This window comes from Miscanthus floridulus, chromosome 12, assembly GCF_019320115.1.
Source record: "Miscanthus floridulus cultivar M001 chromosome 12, ASM1932011v1, whole genome shotgun sequence".
NCBI lineage: Eukaryota > Viridiplantae > Streptophyta > Magnoliopsida > Poales > Poaceae > Miscanthus > Miscanthus floridulus.
The window spans coordinates 73,916,620-73,933,169 of NC_089591.1; the positions used below are offsets into that span (position 1 = coordinate 73,916,620).

General features: G+C 45.8%; 1 long non-coding RNA gene and 2 pseudogenes across 4 annotated transcripts; all 3 read left to right on the forward strand.

Moving 5' to 3' along the window:
- The first annotated feature begins 77 nt into the window (after positions 1-77).
- Positions 78-3,998, forward strand: LOC136497080 (uncharacterized). Of its 4 annotated transcripts, none has more exons than XR_010769197.1 (5): positions 78-911; positions 1,017-1,049; positions 1,306-1,522; positions 1,603-3,468; positions 3,758-3,998. It is a non-coding gene; the product is annotated as an uncharacterized lncRNA (long non-coding RNA). The 4 variants fall into 4 exon arrangements; XR_010769200.1 differs by having other exon boundaries at positions 78-315; positions 383-911; positions 1,306-3,468; XR_010769199.1 differs by having other exon boundaries at positions 78-312; positions 383-911; positions 1,306-3,468.
- A 616-nt stretch (positions 3,999-4,614) lies between these two features.
- Positions 4,615-5,737, forward strand: LOC136496134 (BTB/POZ and MATH domain-containing protein 2-like; annotated as a pseudogene).
- Positions 5,738-8,086: 2,349 nt separating this feature from the next.
- Positions 8,087-15,514, forward strand: LOC136496135 (BTB/POZ and MATH domain-containing protein 2-like; annotated as a pseudogene).
- Positions 15,515-16,550: the final 1,036 nt, after the last annotated feature.

The window sequence follows — 16,550 nt, forward strand, 5'->3', positions numbered from 1 at the left end:
ATTCATCCAATTGTTCGGTCACTGACTTGCTTTCGGCCCACTCGCAGCCCACTCGGTCCCAGTGCCCCCGCCCCCGCCCCCGCCCTCGCTCCTCCCGGGCCGCCGTTCTCCCCGCCCTCGCCGTCGCAACCGCGCGGGCGCCTCGAGGCCGCCCCCGCGCCACGGCCGTCCTCGCCCTCTCAACCTCGCCGTCGCTGCCTGACCTCGCCGTCGCACCCTCGCCGTCGCTGTCGTTCTCGCCGTGAGGCAGGCAGCCAGGATCTGCGCGTGACACGGCTGGGATCCGTTGGTCATCGCGCCTAATCCCAGGCCGTGGTAAGCCCCTCCCCTCTCCTTGTCCCTGTCCTTTCCCTCACCCGCATTGTTTCTCCCTCTCTCGCAGATGCGCGTCGTCCTCTATGAAGCAGCAGGTCAAGCTGGGGTGCAGACGAGGAAGCCGATGTCCTCTCCCGGTGGTCCTTGGTGGCTCCATGGAGGGATCCCGGGGGCGTTGCGGCCGGAGCCGATGGCGGTCCAGCAGGACCAGGGGGTCGCGAGAGCACGCCGCACCTCTCGGACGGACGCAGGCAGCGCACGTGCTGCATCTGCGTCAATGCCCATGCGCCCGCGCGCCAGAGCCGCGTGCTGCGTTGGCTTGCACACAGCTCTGTCGAGCGGTTTCTCGATGGTGCCCGACGGCGAGACGTATGGCTGCCGAATACGCGACATCCACAGGGGCAGAAGATATGGGTTCCACGACATCAAACCCACGGGAATTATCGAAGATGGGCTCCTATTTTACCTGGTTGTTGACTTCTCCCGTTCTCCATGCTCGTCACGCTGGGCTGCCCGACCAGACTGGACCAGACGCCCTGGACCGCCGAGGAGTCTGATATTCCAGTATATTGTCCAATTTGTCAATAATGTTGAGAGTAATACATCCACAATTAAGCCTTTGTTATTTCATTTGAGCATTCAATTAAGTGGCTCGATATCTCTAATTTTTGCAATCCATCTTTTTGTTGTCATTGTTGCAGTGCAGAACATGAGGATTTGGAGATGATCCTAATGTGAGTTTACCGAACAACCGAATATTTAGTCCCTTGTAATTTATTTTCTTTCATGGGCATGATGCAGTAGTGTAATTTAGAGCAACAATTTAGATAGCAAGTGATAATGCAATAGTATGGTTGGAAATTAATTAATCCTGACTTTGAGAAAAGACCCATTACTGCTTTGAGAGAAAAAAAACAGGAAAAGGTTCTTTACTTCTTTCAATTGTTATTTCACCTAATAACACTGTAGTATTCTTTGAGATAACTGAAGAGCTGGACAGCATGAAAGAGACCGAGGGAGGTGCGGCACCCTCCCCTCTCCTCCTGACCGGCGGCACTGGGGTCCGTGGGTGGCTCCAACATGGCTGTGGCCACTCGACGACGAGGCCGCATCAGGCCTTCACTCTCTCTCACTATCCTCACATGTTTGGGGCACCAACACAGGGGATTTTTCATTCGAGCAGTGAGGAGCACCACTGCAGTATCAGGTATTCGGATTTCGGAATCATAGTTTATGAGTAAGTCCAATGTAACTGCGATCTAAGCTGTATTTTTGTGTGTAATGCAGTTCTTTCTGCAGCAGGTGGAATAAGAGTTTAGAATCATAACATGAGTACAGTTTTTTCTTTTTTGTATGAGATTATATCTTTGTTTATTGTTGACTCTGGTGGGCTATTTCCTTGATCATGAGGAGCATAACTTCCTTTACCTATGCTGCTTGTAATATCTTCGGTGTTCATATCATATTAATTGGCTTATTCTGAATGCAACATTATGGGACAGATAAAAGTTGGGTGGGCATATGACAGATTTATGTTATTGTATAAATTATTAAATGTACAAGTTTACATGTCCAACTATGCCATTCACAGAAGAATTAATGTTCCTTTCCTAACAGCTGATTTGTAAATTGTAGCTGGGCATATTACAGATCTATGTTATTGTATAAACTGATGTCAGGTACTATTATTATTTCAGATGATTTGTCCATGAACTTCAATGCCAAGCCCTAACTAACATGACAGCACGGTTAAGGCCAGCAAGATCACTATAGTGGGTTATGAATTGGAATACTGTAGGTTTACTAATTCGTTCAGGGGAGATTATGTACTAAGCCAGGATTTGCAAGGGGGCTCCTCCGTGTCGTCGCTGCCCACATAAGATCTCGCACTTTGATCTTAGCTTGTTTGTTTTTCATTCCTCCCAACTCCCATCGATCTGCTATCTGTCTCTCGCTGTTAGCAGCTGCAGATCACGCTGTTCTGAATTTCTTGTCTGGTCATGTGCTTTCTTATTCAGTTAGTAGCCACTTTCATTTTCAGATCAGCAACACCAGTTATTGTTCAGTGATAGCAACAACACAGTTCTAATCCATTAGTTAAGCTAATTATGGCAAGGTAATTTGAACATCACTGAGCTTTAAACAATTCCTGCATGTGTGTTGAAAATTGTTGATCTTATAGCAGCTCATTTTAATTTACTTGGTTGGACCGCTATGTTCGGTTGCAGCAGCAAGCAGTTGGCATAGGTTCTGAACATTGTGATTTGCATAAATGACAATAATCCGCGTGCAAGTGCTTGTGACTTTTAGTTTATTACATTGCCGATAAGTATAGGTTCTGAATAGTTTAGTTCTTGTTTGGATGTTGACTCCTTTGATTGATCATTAGAACATGTAGCTGTATGGGTCTGGCATCAACTTTTTTCGTTTCACAGCAGGTCATCAATAGCTACCCTGTATACTTGTGTAAGCCTGTTACCGTAGTAGTAGAGCAGCTAAGTGAACCTCTAATTTCAGAAGTATCACTTTGATGCAATAGTGAATCAACTTTTAAAGCAATCTTTAGCTGTTGCACAACCACAGTCACTCCATCTTGGACCACTACTGTAACTTGACCGTAAATGGACAATGTGTTTACAGAATATCAAAATGCTAACCTACAAAGAGTCTGACATGTGACCTCTTAATTGTTTAGTATGGTAATTCAATTGCTAGAACCTGAAAACTCATTAGCGGAATTGTGTTCTGTTCTGACCTGTACAATGGGAGAAATTAGAGGTACGACCTGATTATATCTTCCTTAGACTTTATGATGTATATGTATACTGACATATTTCAGTTAGCTTCTCTCATTCCTGCAGTCTTATGGTTATATATAAGAGGTATTGTGATTCCATGAAAGTATGCCTTCCTGACCAACTGATTCGTTTGATCAGGCAACTTGAGATAACAAGACCAAGGTGGATAAGAACCGGTGGCATCTGAGCCGTCAAACTTGCCTTGCTGCATTCAGCGTGGTGATTCTGCACTTCTGCAGTCACACCACACTAACTGGCAGGCATCTCTTCCTTGGACGCCAGCACTCCAGCAGCATTTGGAAACAATGCCAGCCTCGTGATGCCACCGAATGCGTTCACCTAAAGAGGATAATCAGTAGGCACACAGACCGTATCATTTTGTTTACATGGCCTAAAGTTTAGCATGAGTTTTCTAATAGCATAGTCACTCTTTCCGTCGCGTTTATAATCCTTTCATGTTTAATCCTAGACTGCTTGTCATTTTCAACGAGACCCTAAGTTTCATGTGAAGTTTTTTTTCCCGATATTATATCCACCATAATTAATATGTATATCATGTGTTCAGTTCTATGTTATTTTTGTTCAAATTTTGTGTACCCATAGCAACCGCATGGACTAATCTTTGTCGACTGATTTTCAAACAGGTGTCCATAGTACATCAAATTCACAGGCGCAAGTTGATGAACCAACGCAAAATGAAAAGGGAAAAGCACGGCATGCAGCAAGGGATGAAAAAAATAAACAACATAGAAAAAAAATATCATCAGAGAAAGGCTGAAACTGCACTAGTTGGTGGGTCGAGAGGTCTAGCACAAACAAATTTGAATAACCCTATGTAGAATAAACATTGGTTCTTATAGTATAATAATTTCACAGTTAAGTTATCTGGCATTATTTTGTTCCTGTTGGGAACCGTATGATCACTCGCTTGCTTTCGGCCCACTCACTCATGTTGACCTTATTTTCATGACACTTCGATTAAAAAAAACGTCTCATAAACTGGCCGTAATGACGCAATATCACTGTCGGTTCTTGACTTGAATCGACAGAGTTGTCACTGTCGGTTCGTAAGCAGCTGACAGTGAATGTCAGTTCTGTAGGAGTGGCATTTTACAAAATATGTATGAGAAAATGAAAAGTATGTCATAATGCATATTCATATATAGTTCAAACAATGTTTTGATGAATTAATTATTAATTTCCAACATATTCTATCGCATATTTATTGCTGGACGATTACCTATCTATGTTGATGCCGCGACATATTAAATCAAAAAAATAGTTTCCAATCAAGCTCAAATTTCAAATTCTCAATTGAAAACAACGTAGGAGGGAGATAAAAAAATGAATTTTAAAATTTATTACTCACCTACATATTTGCTAGTAAAGAAGAAGGGAGAAAAGCACAAACACGCGCAGTCTGCGTCGATATGATGTGATCATCGCCATCATCGATCGTCTGACGATCGAGTAAGGGCGGCACCAAATCGATCGACCCACAATGGGCAAGCGCCGACTCGTCGAGACGACGTCGTCGAAGTCGAGGTGCGTGACGACGATCGTCCAAGCCGTCCACTGTTTCAAGGTGACGAGCTTCTCGCTGCTCCAAGGCATGGGTGCGGGCAGGTTCGTGAGCTCCAGGACCTTCCGCGCCGGCGGCCGTGGCTAGAACATCATCATGGTCTACCCCGACGGGTGGAAGCCAAGGAGAAGAAGGAGAACAAGGCGGCGTATGTGTCGGTCTTCCTGTATTTTGCCGACGGCGCAGAGGATGCTAGGAGCAACTTCACTCTAGAATTACTGGAGAAAGAAAGATGGCAAAGTATCCGAACTAATCAGCAGCGACGATAGCGACGACGACGAAGATGGATCGCATACCTTCAAGTCACCAGATCGTTGCTAGATCGTTGCTGGGGTTATATAAAGTTCATAGACAAATCCAAGCTGAAAGAGCATCTGCGCCTCAACGACGACTGCTTCACCATCAGGTGTGTGTTGACTGTCATTGGCGAATCTCAATCCGAGGACGTACCCGTCGTCGTGGAAGAAGAAGTTCCAGAGTTGAACATGCATCACCACTTTGAGCACATGTTGAAGGCTGGGAACGGCAAGGACGTGACGTTCGACGTGGACGGCCAGCTGTTCCATGCCCACAGATGTGTTCTTGCTTCTCGGTCATCGGTGTTTGCAGCACAACTCTTTGGTCCGATCAAGGAGAAGGCCGAGCCCATCAAAGTTGATGACATGGAGCCCTCCATCTTCAAGGAGCTTCTTCACTTCATATACACAGATTCAGTATCAGATAAACACCACTACGGTGACGATGACCACAAAATTGTGTCCATGCAGCGACACTTGCTGGTCGCCGCCGACCGATATGGGCTGGAGAGGCTGAGGCTAATGTGCGAGGTCAACTTATGCATGCCATTGATGCGCAGACAGTCGCCACCACTCTTGCTTTAGCAGAGAAGCACCGCTGTGCCCGTCTCAAAGCCGCCTGCCTCAAATTTGTTTCCTCACAAGATGTGCTTGGTGTTATCATGAAAACAGATGGATTCAAGCATCTTGTTGCGAGCTGCCCTTTGATTGTGGTAGAGATATTAGACAAGATCGCAGAAGCATAAACGTGTAGCTAGTCTCCCTGTGATTTCAGCTAGATCTGGCACTGCAGAAGTCCCAAACAAGTTTGTATTTTTTTTTTTGTTTCTTAGAAAAATCTATGTTTTTTCATTCATTTATATATTTTCCAGAAAATGGAATAAATGTTCCAGCTTTAAGCTTTCGGACCTTTTGAGGGACAGCTCTCTTCTCCATAGAAGTTACTATTTGTATTGTACTTCCTCCATGCTGAAACATAAGGTATCCAAGCGATTTTCAAATAAAATAAGGAACACCATCACCAAATCCAACATCTGATTCAATGTTCAATACAAAAAAATGTTGTTCTCATTTATTTAACTTTGTGATGTTGTCCTGCTTTTCCAAAACAAATGCATAGTTTACCCAGTTCCATTTAGAGGAGTTAACTGTGTCAGTTCAGCTGAGAAAGACTTGTTTTCCTATGTGAATTTGCCCCTATAATTGAGTTAACTGTGTCAGTTAAGCTGAGAAAAGACTAGTTTTTCTATGTGAATTTGCCCCTGTAATTGATAAATTAATGAGTTTTCCAAGCTTGTTATAATCATAGACACGTCCTTGCAACACGTGCTTATCCACTAATTTGAAAAAGACAAAAAGAAAACAGATGCATGATGGACGTAGCAAGGTGAAGGAGCATTACACATGGACGGACAGATAAGGCTAGGAGCTTGTGACTAATGGCGATGACTAATGGTGATGCGGAAATGCTATGGGTGGGGTGTCCGTTCGTTTGGACACTTGCGCCGGTGGGCCTCGACGTCCACCCGAACAGCTTAACACTGTCATTCGCACGGTCGCACCTATCCCGCGTTGCTAAAAAAATCTCCGCTCTCACTTTCATCTCGAAACACCCCCACCCCCGCACCCATTCTCGAACCCACTCTCGAATCGCCGTTGTGGCGTGCTCCACCGTGACCGTGCTATCGTGCCTGCACCGCCACGGCGTGCTCCACCCTCCTGGCCGAGCCAAGGCCGGTACCGGTGGCACTGGTGGTGGTGGTGCTCGCGCGCCGCCGCTGGAGCTGGTGCTCGCTCCGCCCATCGCGCGCGCCGCCCGTCCAGCCAAGCCAAGCCCGATGCTGGTGGTGATGGTGCTCGCGCACCGCGCGCTGGTGCTAGTGCTGGCGGTGCTCGAGCACCACCACTTGCCGCTGGCTCCGACCCCGACAGCGGGAATCGACCGGCCTCGGCCTCCCCGACGTTGCAAAACGCATGTTTCAAGCGTTTCAGTCTTTCAGATGTTTCATAGGTATGTTGTAAGTGTTTTATATGAATGTTGTAAAAGTAGATCAGGATGTTGCATATGTTGCAATGGTTGTACACGTATGTTACAAGCTTCTGTTCGACTGTTCCCAATGCTTTATCTGTTTTTAGATATATGTTGCAATTGTGTTTATCTGGATGTTGTATATGTTTCACACATATGTTGCAAGTGTTTTATCTGAATGTTGCATATGTTTACATTGGTTTCAAGTGCTTCTCAGGTGTTTTTGCAAGTGTTTCCGACACATGTTTCAAGTGTTTTATCCCTCTTCAGACGTATGTTCCAAGTGTTGTATAAATTGGGTGTTGCATCTCTCTCATCGCCTTCTGCTGCCTCGCCTCAGTGTCTCCTCCTCCCGGCGCCGGCTAGGCATCCGATACAACGCTTGTGTCGCCTCATCCCCTTCTTCTCAATGCTGGTGACGTTCGGGCGACATGGGCCCCTGCGTGGGGCACGTGAAACAGAGTGCAGGTGTGGGCGTCCGGACGCACGTCCGGACACTAGCACTGTCGATGGTGATGACATGGCTTATCTAGCTAGAAAACAACTTTATAGCAATAAATGATTTTAGTGACCTCCATCTATATAGGCTATATAGATCTTTGCAAAAAGATATAGGCTATATAGATCGCTTGAACTTATCAGCCATGGTATAATATTTTTTTTTCATAACAAAACAGCATCAGCTGGCTTATCAACCGTAAAAACCATCGACCGAACTGCTTAGGCTATATAGATTAGTATATAGCATTCAGATTAGTATATAGGATTGAGCACGTCTGTGTCGACCCTGCAGAAAATGTTGGGTATGGCAGAAACTCTAATAATCTGTTGTTGATCGGGTGTTAATTACAATTAATCCCTAGGGGATATTTACAGGTACATATACGCTAAGTTATACTAGATCTAATCTTATTCCAACTTTATCTCTAGAGTTTGTTTTTGTCTCCAATTATGTCTAACTACATATCTTTATTTCCAACACATCTTTTGTGCTCATCGGCCACATCGCGTCTGACGAGTAAGAGGGCACCACCAAATCGATCGACCCTATCGCCAGGTGGCAACCATGGACAAGCGCTTAGTCGAGACGACGACCTCGAGCTCGAGGTGCATGACGGCGAGCGTCCAAGCAGTCCACAGTTTCGAGGTGACGAGTTTCTCGCTGCTGGAAGGCATGGGCGCTGGCAGATTCGTGAGCTCCAGGACCTTCAGCGCCGGCGGTCGTGGCTGGAACATCAGGGTCTATCCCGACGGGTCGAAGGAGGAGGACAAGGCTGAGTACGTGTCGGCGTTCTTGTATTTGGTTGACGGACCAAAGAATATACCAAGACTAGGACGAAGTACACTCTGGAATTACTGCAGAAAGACGGCAAAGTATCTGAACTAACAAGGTGCTCCTCCGTCATGGTATCACATACCTTCGAGGCAGCAGATTCTAAGTGGGGTTTCCCCAAGTTCGTGGAGAAATCCAAGCTAAAATCACTGCTGCGCCTCAACAACGACCGCTTCACGAAATCCAAGCTAAAACCACTGCTGCGCCTCAACAACTACCGCTTCACGATCAGGTGTGCCCTGACTGTCATCGGCGAATCTCAATCTGAGGACGACGTACCCGCAGCAGCCACCATCACGGAGGAGTTTCCCGAGCCAAACATGCAGCAGCACTTTGAGCGCATGTTGAAGACTGGGAAGGGCACGGACGTGACGTTCGACGTCAATGGCCAGCTGTTCCATGCCCACAGATGTGTTCTTGCTGCACGGTCTCCGGTGTTCGAAGCAGAGCTCTTCGGTCCCATGAAGGAGAAGGCCACGGCAGAGCCCATCAAAGTCGCTGACATGGAGCCCTCCGTCTTCGAGGAGCTTCTTCACTTCGTATACACAGATTCAACAATGTCATCAGATAGTAAGAAAGGTGACGATGACGACGAAAGAACTGCGTCCATGCAACACTTGCTGGTTGCCGCGGACCGATACGGGCTGGACAGGCTAAGGCTAATGTGCGAGGTCAGCTTGTGCCAGGGCATCGATGCGCAGACTGTTGCCACCACGCTTGCTCTAACAGAGCAGCACCACTTCGGCCGTCTCAAAGGTGCCTGCCTCAGATTTATTGCCTCGCGAGATGTGCTTGCTGTTGTCATGAAGACAGAGGGATTCAAGCATCTCGTGGCAAGTTGCCCTTTGATAGCAGTGCGGATATTAGACAAGATCGTCGCCGAAGCATAAGTAGTCTGGATCGTCGCTGTGATTTCAGCTCTGGCACTATATAGAAGTTCTAAGGAAGTTTATTTTTTTCTCAAAAAAATTTAGTCTTTGGTTGTCATTTTATTTTCCTTGTTTAAGGTTTAGAGTGTTAGGAGTAGGATTTTAAGGCCATTTATTTGGAGTTTGGGTTTAGGGTTTTTGGTCCCTTTTCATCATGTTCCAATCAAGTGTCAGCTATCATTAAAGTCTGGGTCCGTTTGGTCGGGTGTCATTCAAGTTTCTTAGGGGTTAATTTGATCGCAAAGTGAGATAGAATGGGACGAATCCATTTGTGTTTTTATTAGCATGTGATAATTCTATCTCTGTGTTTGATTAGTGATGGAAAGATTCAATCTTGTCGTTTGATTAGAGGGATGGATATGAATAAGATAAGAAATCCGTTAGCCACCGTTACTACTGCATATCCCGTCATGTGAGTCAAACATTCCTCCCTTTCTCTCTTCCTACCACGCATGTTGTCCATGTGCGGTTGCCGTACCTACTTCTGGTTGAGGTGGTATATATATGCGGGCTTACGAACGTACCCGCTACAGGCCCGGGACTCCTCGATCCAAAGTCAAATCTCCACCTAACCCGCCAGGCCTGAGACTCCTCCATCCGACCACACGTGGTTGGGGGCAACGCTACCATGACCAGGAAGGTAGGTAGCCAGCAGAGGATGGCAGCCCACTCCGTGTACTGGCGCCACGCCGCTCCCCCCGGGATAACAGGCGCCAGGACAAGGGCCACGAGTCACGTTGTGCTCACACGCTGCAAGGACAGTAGGTGAACAACCACGACCCACGCCGTACCGTCATGGCACACCATGCCTTAGACGTGAGGAGCAAGAAGCCCGCGACCTTACTCGGACGTGTGAACAAGAGCAACGACAAGACGCAGGGGCCCCGCCGACCAAGCTCGCCAACTTCCCCCTCCCTCAGCTCTCGACCACTTAGATCGGGGGAACCTTCCCCTCTCGATTGTCACATGGCCCCCAAGACTGCGTAAGGGAGTTGGGCCTTCTTTCTCAGGATTAATTTCTCCTGCCTCGAACTTTCTCACTGGTAGAACCTTAGCTTATGAACCTGCCATTGTAAGCCTTCGGAGCATTTGAACCGAGGAACATGAACTCAAATATTTCTGACACTGGACGTAGAGCTTCGTCTTGAACCAGTATAATTCTTTGTGTCTCGAGTACCACCATCGATTTCCTTGAGCAGCACGGCGCTAAATTTATTGTTGGTCCACAAAACACCGACAAAGAGGGTGATGGCATGAGGCAGGCAAACCTAAGGGGGCGAGTGGGAGGGAGGAGATGGAAATAACTGCTTCGGATCTGTAGAGAATACTTCTCTTCAGGGAAGTGTCTATCCCTCCGTTCCGTACTTTAACCAAAACCAAGAAAAACTAAGAAATGTATATCATGGAAAGTCAGAGTATGGATACCCACTACTACAAAAATGATTTTACGAGACACAACCCAAACATTAACAGAGGCAGTCACAAAATCATATTGTCTCGTAAAATGTCCATGATTTTCGGAGGCGAACGTTTTCATTTACAGAGGCGGTCACTATTAACTGTCTCGCAAAATGCATTTACGGAGGCAGATATTTTATTAATGGAGGCGGTCAGAATTGCCCGTCTCGTGAAATCGATTTACGGAGGCGGACATAAAATAACCGTCTCCTAAAATCGATTTCCCGAGGCGGGCCTCCGAAAATGGCTCATAAAAATGGCCCGAGGCCCAAAGAAGCATAGAAGGCCGGTTACCTGTGTTCACATATGTATAGGCCACTAAGGGTTTTCCCCACACACCACCCATTCCCTCACCCGTAGTGGCACCTTTCGCATGCCTCTCTCGGCTCTTTCCTCTCCCCACCCTCCGAGCAGCGGCGGCGGCGTAGGGCTTGGCTCTTCTCTAGCATGCGCGGGGCCGACGGATCTGGCGAGCTTCAGTGGTTCGGTGACGATGGCGGTCCTGGGAGCTGACACGCTCAAAAATAGGCTCGCCCGTGGGCTTTTGCCTTTTTTATTTTTTAAATCTATTTTCGCAGAAGGGCAAACTGACTGCCTGCGTTAATGGGATTAACTGCATAGGTCTGCATTAACGTAGACCTTTCGATGGAGCGGACGCTTTGCGCACCTTGGTTAACCCATTTTGCCCTCCTGGGAAAAGATTTTTGTAGTAGTGATCGAGTATCGGTACATGCCCCACCTATACCATATGAGGGAAACACTCTAGCGCCCATCGTCACTGTTGAAAAGAGATCAGGGTTATGAAGCAATAGCTTTTAAAGATACTAGATAAATGCCCGTGCGTTGCACCGGGAGCATAAGATTTTTGTTGACATCTATGACGGCTAATTTGTAGAAAATAATAATAATTGTATCGGACACGGACACGTGGATCGTCTTCATATCAGAATCAGATAGGACGCGGACACGTAAGCTTTTACTACTCTAGATCTGGACATCACTGTCGGTTCAAAAACCCCCTTTACTGCCGGATTTTGAACCGACAATGGCATACTGACAGTGATGGGGGGTTGACATCACTATCGGTTCTTAAAAACCGACACTGATCTACAGGCAACAGTATCGGCTCCACCCGACAGTGTTTAGTTAAACAACACTGTCGGTTTGTAATCCCAACCAACAGTGATGGTTGCTTCAAGAGTGTCAGTTCTTGGCTCAAGCCAACAGTGTTGAGCAAGCCTACACTGTTGGTTTATGGCTCAAGCGGCAGTGTTGAGCAAGCCAACACTGTCGGTTCATGACTCAAGCCGGCAGTGTTGAGCAAGACAACACTGTCGCTTTGTTGATAACCGGCAGTGATGGTTACGATAACGCTGCCGGTTCGTTGCTAACCGGCAGTGATGGCCCGTTCGTATTTTATTGTTTTATAATTGATTTTAATATATATTTTTTTGTACAATCGGGCTTCGCTTTATATACGCTACATAGACGACAGGTCCATCAATATTAAACATTACAAATGTTACGGTTACGGTTCAAATGTTCTTATCTAGATCTCGATCCATCAAAATAAAAAAGAAATGTTCTCGGACTTCACAGATCGTGTAATGCTTCTCGGACTTCTTACAATAATCTGGCGAGCCGCTCTGGGCCATACTGGTTCTTGTACTTCATGGATTGTGCAATGGAAAATACTTCATCTTTTTCTAATACCTCGGCTAAGATGAATTTTGTGAGCTCCGATTACAGTGCGACGATCTCCATGTCTAACAGCCTTTGGTGATTATATTTCTTGCGCTGTCGTTCAAAAAAAAATGATATCCAAAGAGGAACAGTAAATCATTTTGTTGAATTATTAATAGACATAAATGAAATAAGGATTATACACACCAACTTATCGGCTTCCTTCGATTTCCCGCCGATATAGCGAAGCATTGCCCACATTACATAAAACCTGCATTCATTGTTTTCCGCTGGCTATGATAGATACTTCCCCTCCATTTCGACAACCTAGAATGGGACCGGCGTCCCACCGATATGTTTTCTTCGGACACTGAGCAACATTAAAGGGAGAAATATTAGAAAGCGGTATGTGTGATTAGAAAATAATATGTTATTAGGATCGCTTACTAATTCAGCACTGCCACCAGTGCATCCAGATGATGAAATGGTTTTTTTTTCGAGTCCCACACCTCGATCAGATTTTTGGCAAGATTGACACAAATGAAGACAAAATGGTTGCTGCAATCACAGAATCCTAATTATCGAATAATCTTAACGAAAAAAGAAGCATAAAATTAAAAGCCGAGAACACATACTCGCAGTTGTAGGCTAGAAGTATGTGGGTTTTCTTCTTCATCGTGAATTCATCGAAAACAACAATCAATCTCTGTTTCAGGTCTTCCACGTCACATCCATGGAGGCCTAGACATGTCCTCTTATTGACTCGCAAGGGGTCCAAGAAGCCTATGTAATCCCATTTGCTTTTTAGAATGCAAAATTTTGCTATACACCTACCTAAAATCATGGGAAATGCTCAAAAGTTAACAATTTGGGTCTCAAAAGAGTAGTTAATTATAATATCATACGTGTAGGGTACTGACATAGTCCACAGCGTCAACATTTGAATATCGAGATAGCGTTTCTGGTATAGCTGGAACAAGCACTCCCACTCGACATCGAACTTCTCTTCTTCAGGATAATGGAAAACATGTGGCGAATGGATAATAACCTCAAAACCAAAGTCGTCCATCTCTGTTGCTTGAGCCATATAATATTCATGTGACTGGCACATATATGTTGTCAGATTTTTATACTCATGATCGGGAACCAAAAGATTGCCCCTTTCATACTTCATTGCCGGTGTTCCCGTCCCTTGTACATCATAATAGATGTTCGTAGCCTCTTCCATGGTTAATCCTAGGTTGTCTTCGACGTACTTCTGTATGTTTCTTAAATCTTTATTATGTATTTCTTCGTCTCTTGTTGTAGCGTATTTATTCTGTGTTTGCCTTTTGAATTCAAACTTCAAAAAATACGAAGGCAGTGAGGCACAGAGATTGAAGAAACTAACACAATCTTCCTTCGAGATGTGTGCTATAAATTTTTCTTTCATTAAGGTGGTAACGCTGCCACAGAATAGCCTTTTTCTTTTCTGTTGGTCCACTTTGGGAGCATTAACGACCGAATCCAAGGACTTTTTCTGTGACTGCGAGGATGTCCTTGATCTTGTTTTGGGTTGAGGTGGAGGAGGAGGAGGATGATGACGAGAATTCTATTTTCCCGACGCTGATGAAGATGGAGGAGGAGGAGGAGGAGTCTCTTTTCTCGGGGCTGATGAAGATGGAGTCGGACGAGGAGGAATAGAAGGAGACCTCTGTCTTCTTGGGGTGATGGCTCCGGATGAGGAGGGGAGTGATCTCTATTGGGAGATGGTGAGTGATCATCGTGGGTGGGCGAAGACTCACAGTCGTCCTCATCATTAGAGGACAATTGATGGTCAATCTTAATGAAGCGCTTGCGCCAGGCCACTTGAGATCCCTTGTTTTGACCAACTTTTGGCCTGTCTTCCGCTACGAGGTACTCAATGGGTATCTTGTTATACTTCTTATCAAGTATTATGTCAATGGTGACGCGAGCGTACCCCTATGGAATTGGGCGGCCATTAATTGTCCTGTCTCCCGCAGGCCAGGCCTGGCCGAGCGCCACCTTGTCCTTTGTCCATTCCTGATGGATGTACAACTTGACATTGATGGGTTCATTGATGCCGTTCACCGGATGAGGCACATTTGCCTCTTCTTCGTCGAGCGGGGTCGATCCGCAGTTGCTGCGACCCCTAAACTGTGGGCTAAAGGCAGTAGGAGTAGGGTTTTGTGGTACTCCTGACCCCTTGGATAGCAAAATTTGCTCGACTTGCGCTTCAACAGTCGCCTCAATCCGTGCTTCTATTCTGTCTTCCATCTCTTTTAGTCGCCTCAAATACTCTGCCTCATGTTCCGTTCTACCCCTCGAGCGGCTCCGATAAGTGCTAGATTCTTGGAGGAATGCTAGTTTCTAAGAAACAACACCGGTTCCTCTAGTTCGACCAGGGTGCTCCTTGGTTCTAAGTGCTTAGGTGAGCACGTCTTTCTCCCTATTAGAAGTGCGGGTCCCTTGCCTCACCTCCTTAGTTACTTGGGAGATCCTCTGGATGAGTTCGCTCATGGGTTGATTTGTGGAGCTAAAGCTCCCGTCCTCGGCGTGCCGTACATTCCTCCCCATACAGTATAATACTGATCTGGCCTCCCAATCGGCGGTCTCAACCTGAACGCCTTTCGCAGTAAGGCGATCCATCTTTTGAAGTTCTGCTTCAAATTCTAGCATCTTTTTGGTGTAGCCACGAGAGCCGAGATGATGAGGATTCATCGCTTTCTGTGAGTTCTCCTTATTCTTCCTGCTCAGTGCTAAGTACTCCTCGAATAACGTATATTCCTTGAAATCTTGCCAGAAGTCCTTCTGCTTGCTAAACTATCCACTATCGAAATCTGGCTCTTTATTTTGGAGGACAAAATTCTTGTACAATGTCCCCTTGAAATTCTTGAAGCATGTCCCCATGATTTCTTTTGCTTTTTTCTTGACTAACTCCCTATCATACTCGGTTGGGAAAGTGAAATACTCTGGGATCTTGACATCCCATATGTAATCCTTCTCACTGGGTCATCATCTTTCCCAATCCACTTCCTGTACCTAATTGGGATGAAGTCCCTAACAAGTAACCCGATGATAGTCTTGTATTTGGTCAAAGCTATAGGCGGTGAGAGTGGATCCCCGAATTCATCGAACTCAGTAATGTGCTAGTGTGCATTCCTACCAACAGGAATCTTTAACACACCTCGCTTGGATCTGGCCTTCCTGCTACCCGAATCCTCTAGCTCCTCGGCCGGCGGAGGCTCCTGCTAGAGACACCAAGTAAGCTATGACCCTCTCAATTGATTAGCGTGTGTAGCTACATAGTCACATGATACCAAAGTTACCTGGCCATCTTGGTCATTTTGACCCAGATCGAGAAGGCCGGACAGGGTCCATGGGTGCTCGTTCTCACCATCCTGATTGACACCATCATCGTTTGTTAGATCATGCAGCTCTCCCGTCCCAGCGATATCAGCCGTTTCTTGTTGCCGATCTGTTCTTCGGCGATGGGGTAACAGGCGATGATGAGTCATGGCTGTGACACGATCGTGGTTAGTTTTGGCTTGGACAACTACTAATAGCATATGTTCATATATATATAATATGTTTAATGCAAAGTCTAATAATAAGTCCACATACAACAAAGTCAAATAATAGCATATGTTCACCTAGAACAAATTTATTGTTTGATTGACCACATACAACAAAGTCCACCTAGTGTTCTACGAAACTAAGCCTACATCAATTTCTAAATAAGAAAAGCAATGACCATAGCCATAAATAAAAGCATGTCATCTTTCCAAGGCCAAGGAGCAATTCTCCTAATCTTCACATCTCTGGAGGGTGGCTTCTCTTCAATCTCTAGTGCCAGTGGATGGCCATGGTTTGCATTCATTGGACCATAGTAGGCCGGTTGCCCATGGTTTGCAAGGTAGGTCAGATGACTATAGTAGGCCCTCAAAGCTTCAGCTTCTGTGTTGTATTTTTTGTGCAAATTGCCAAGGTAACGATTGACTTGAGCATAGCAATCTTCCTAGGTTCAATAAATCCCAAGCACATGACCAACATGCACTACATACAATGCCATGGTTGCCTATACATTTAAGTAAATTAGGTTGTCATTCAAACATGATGTATTCTTA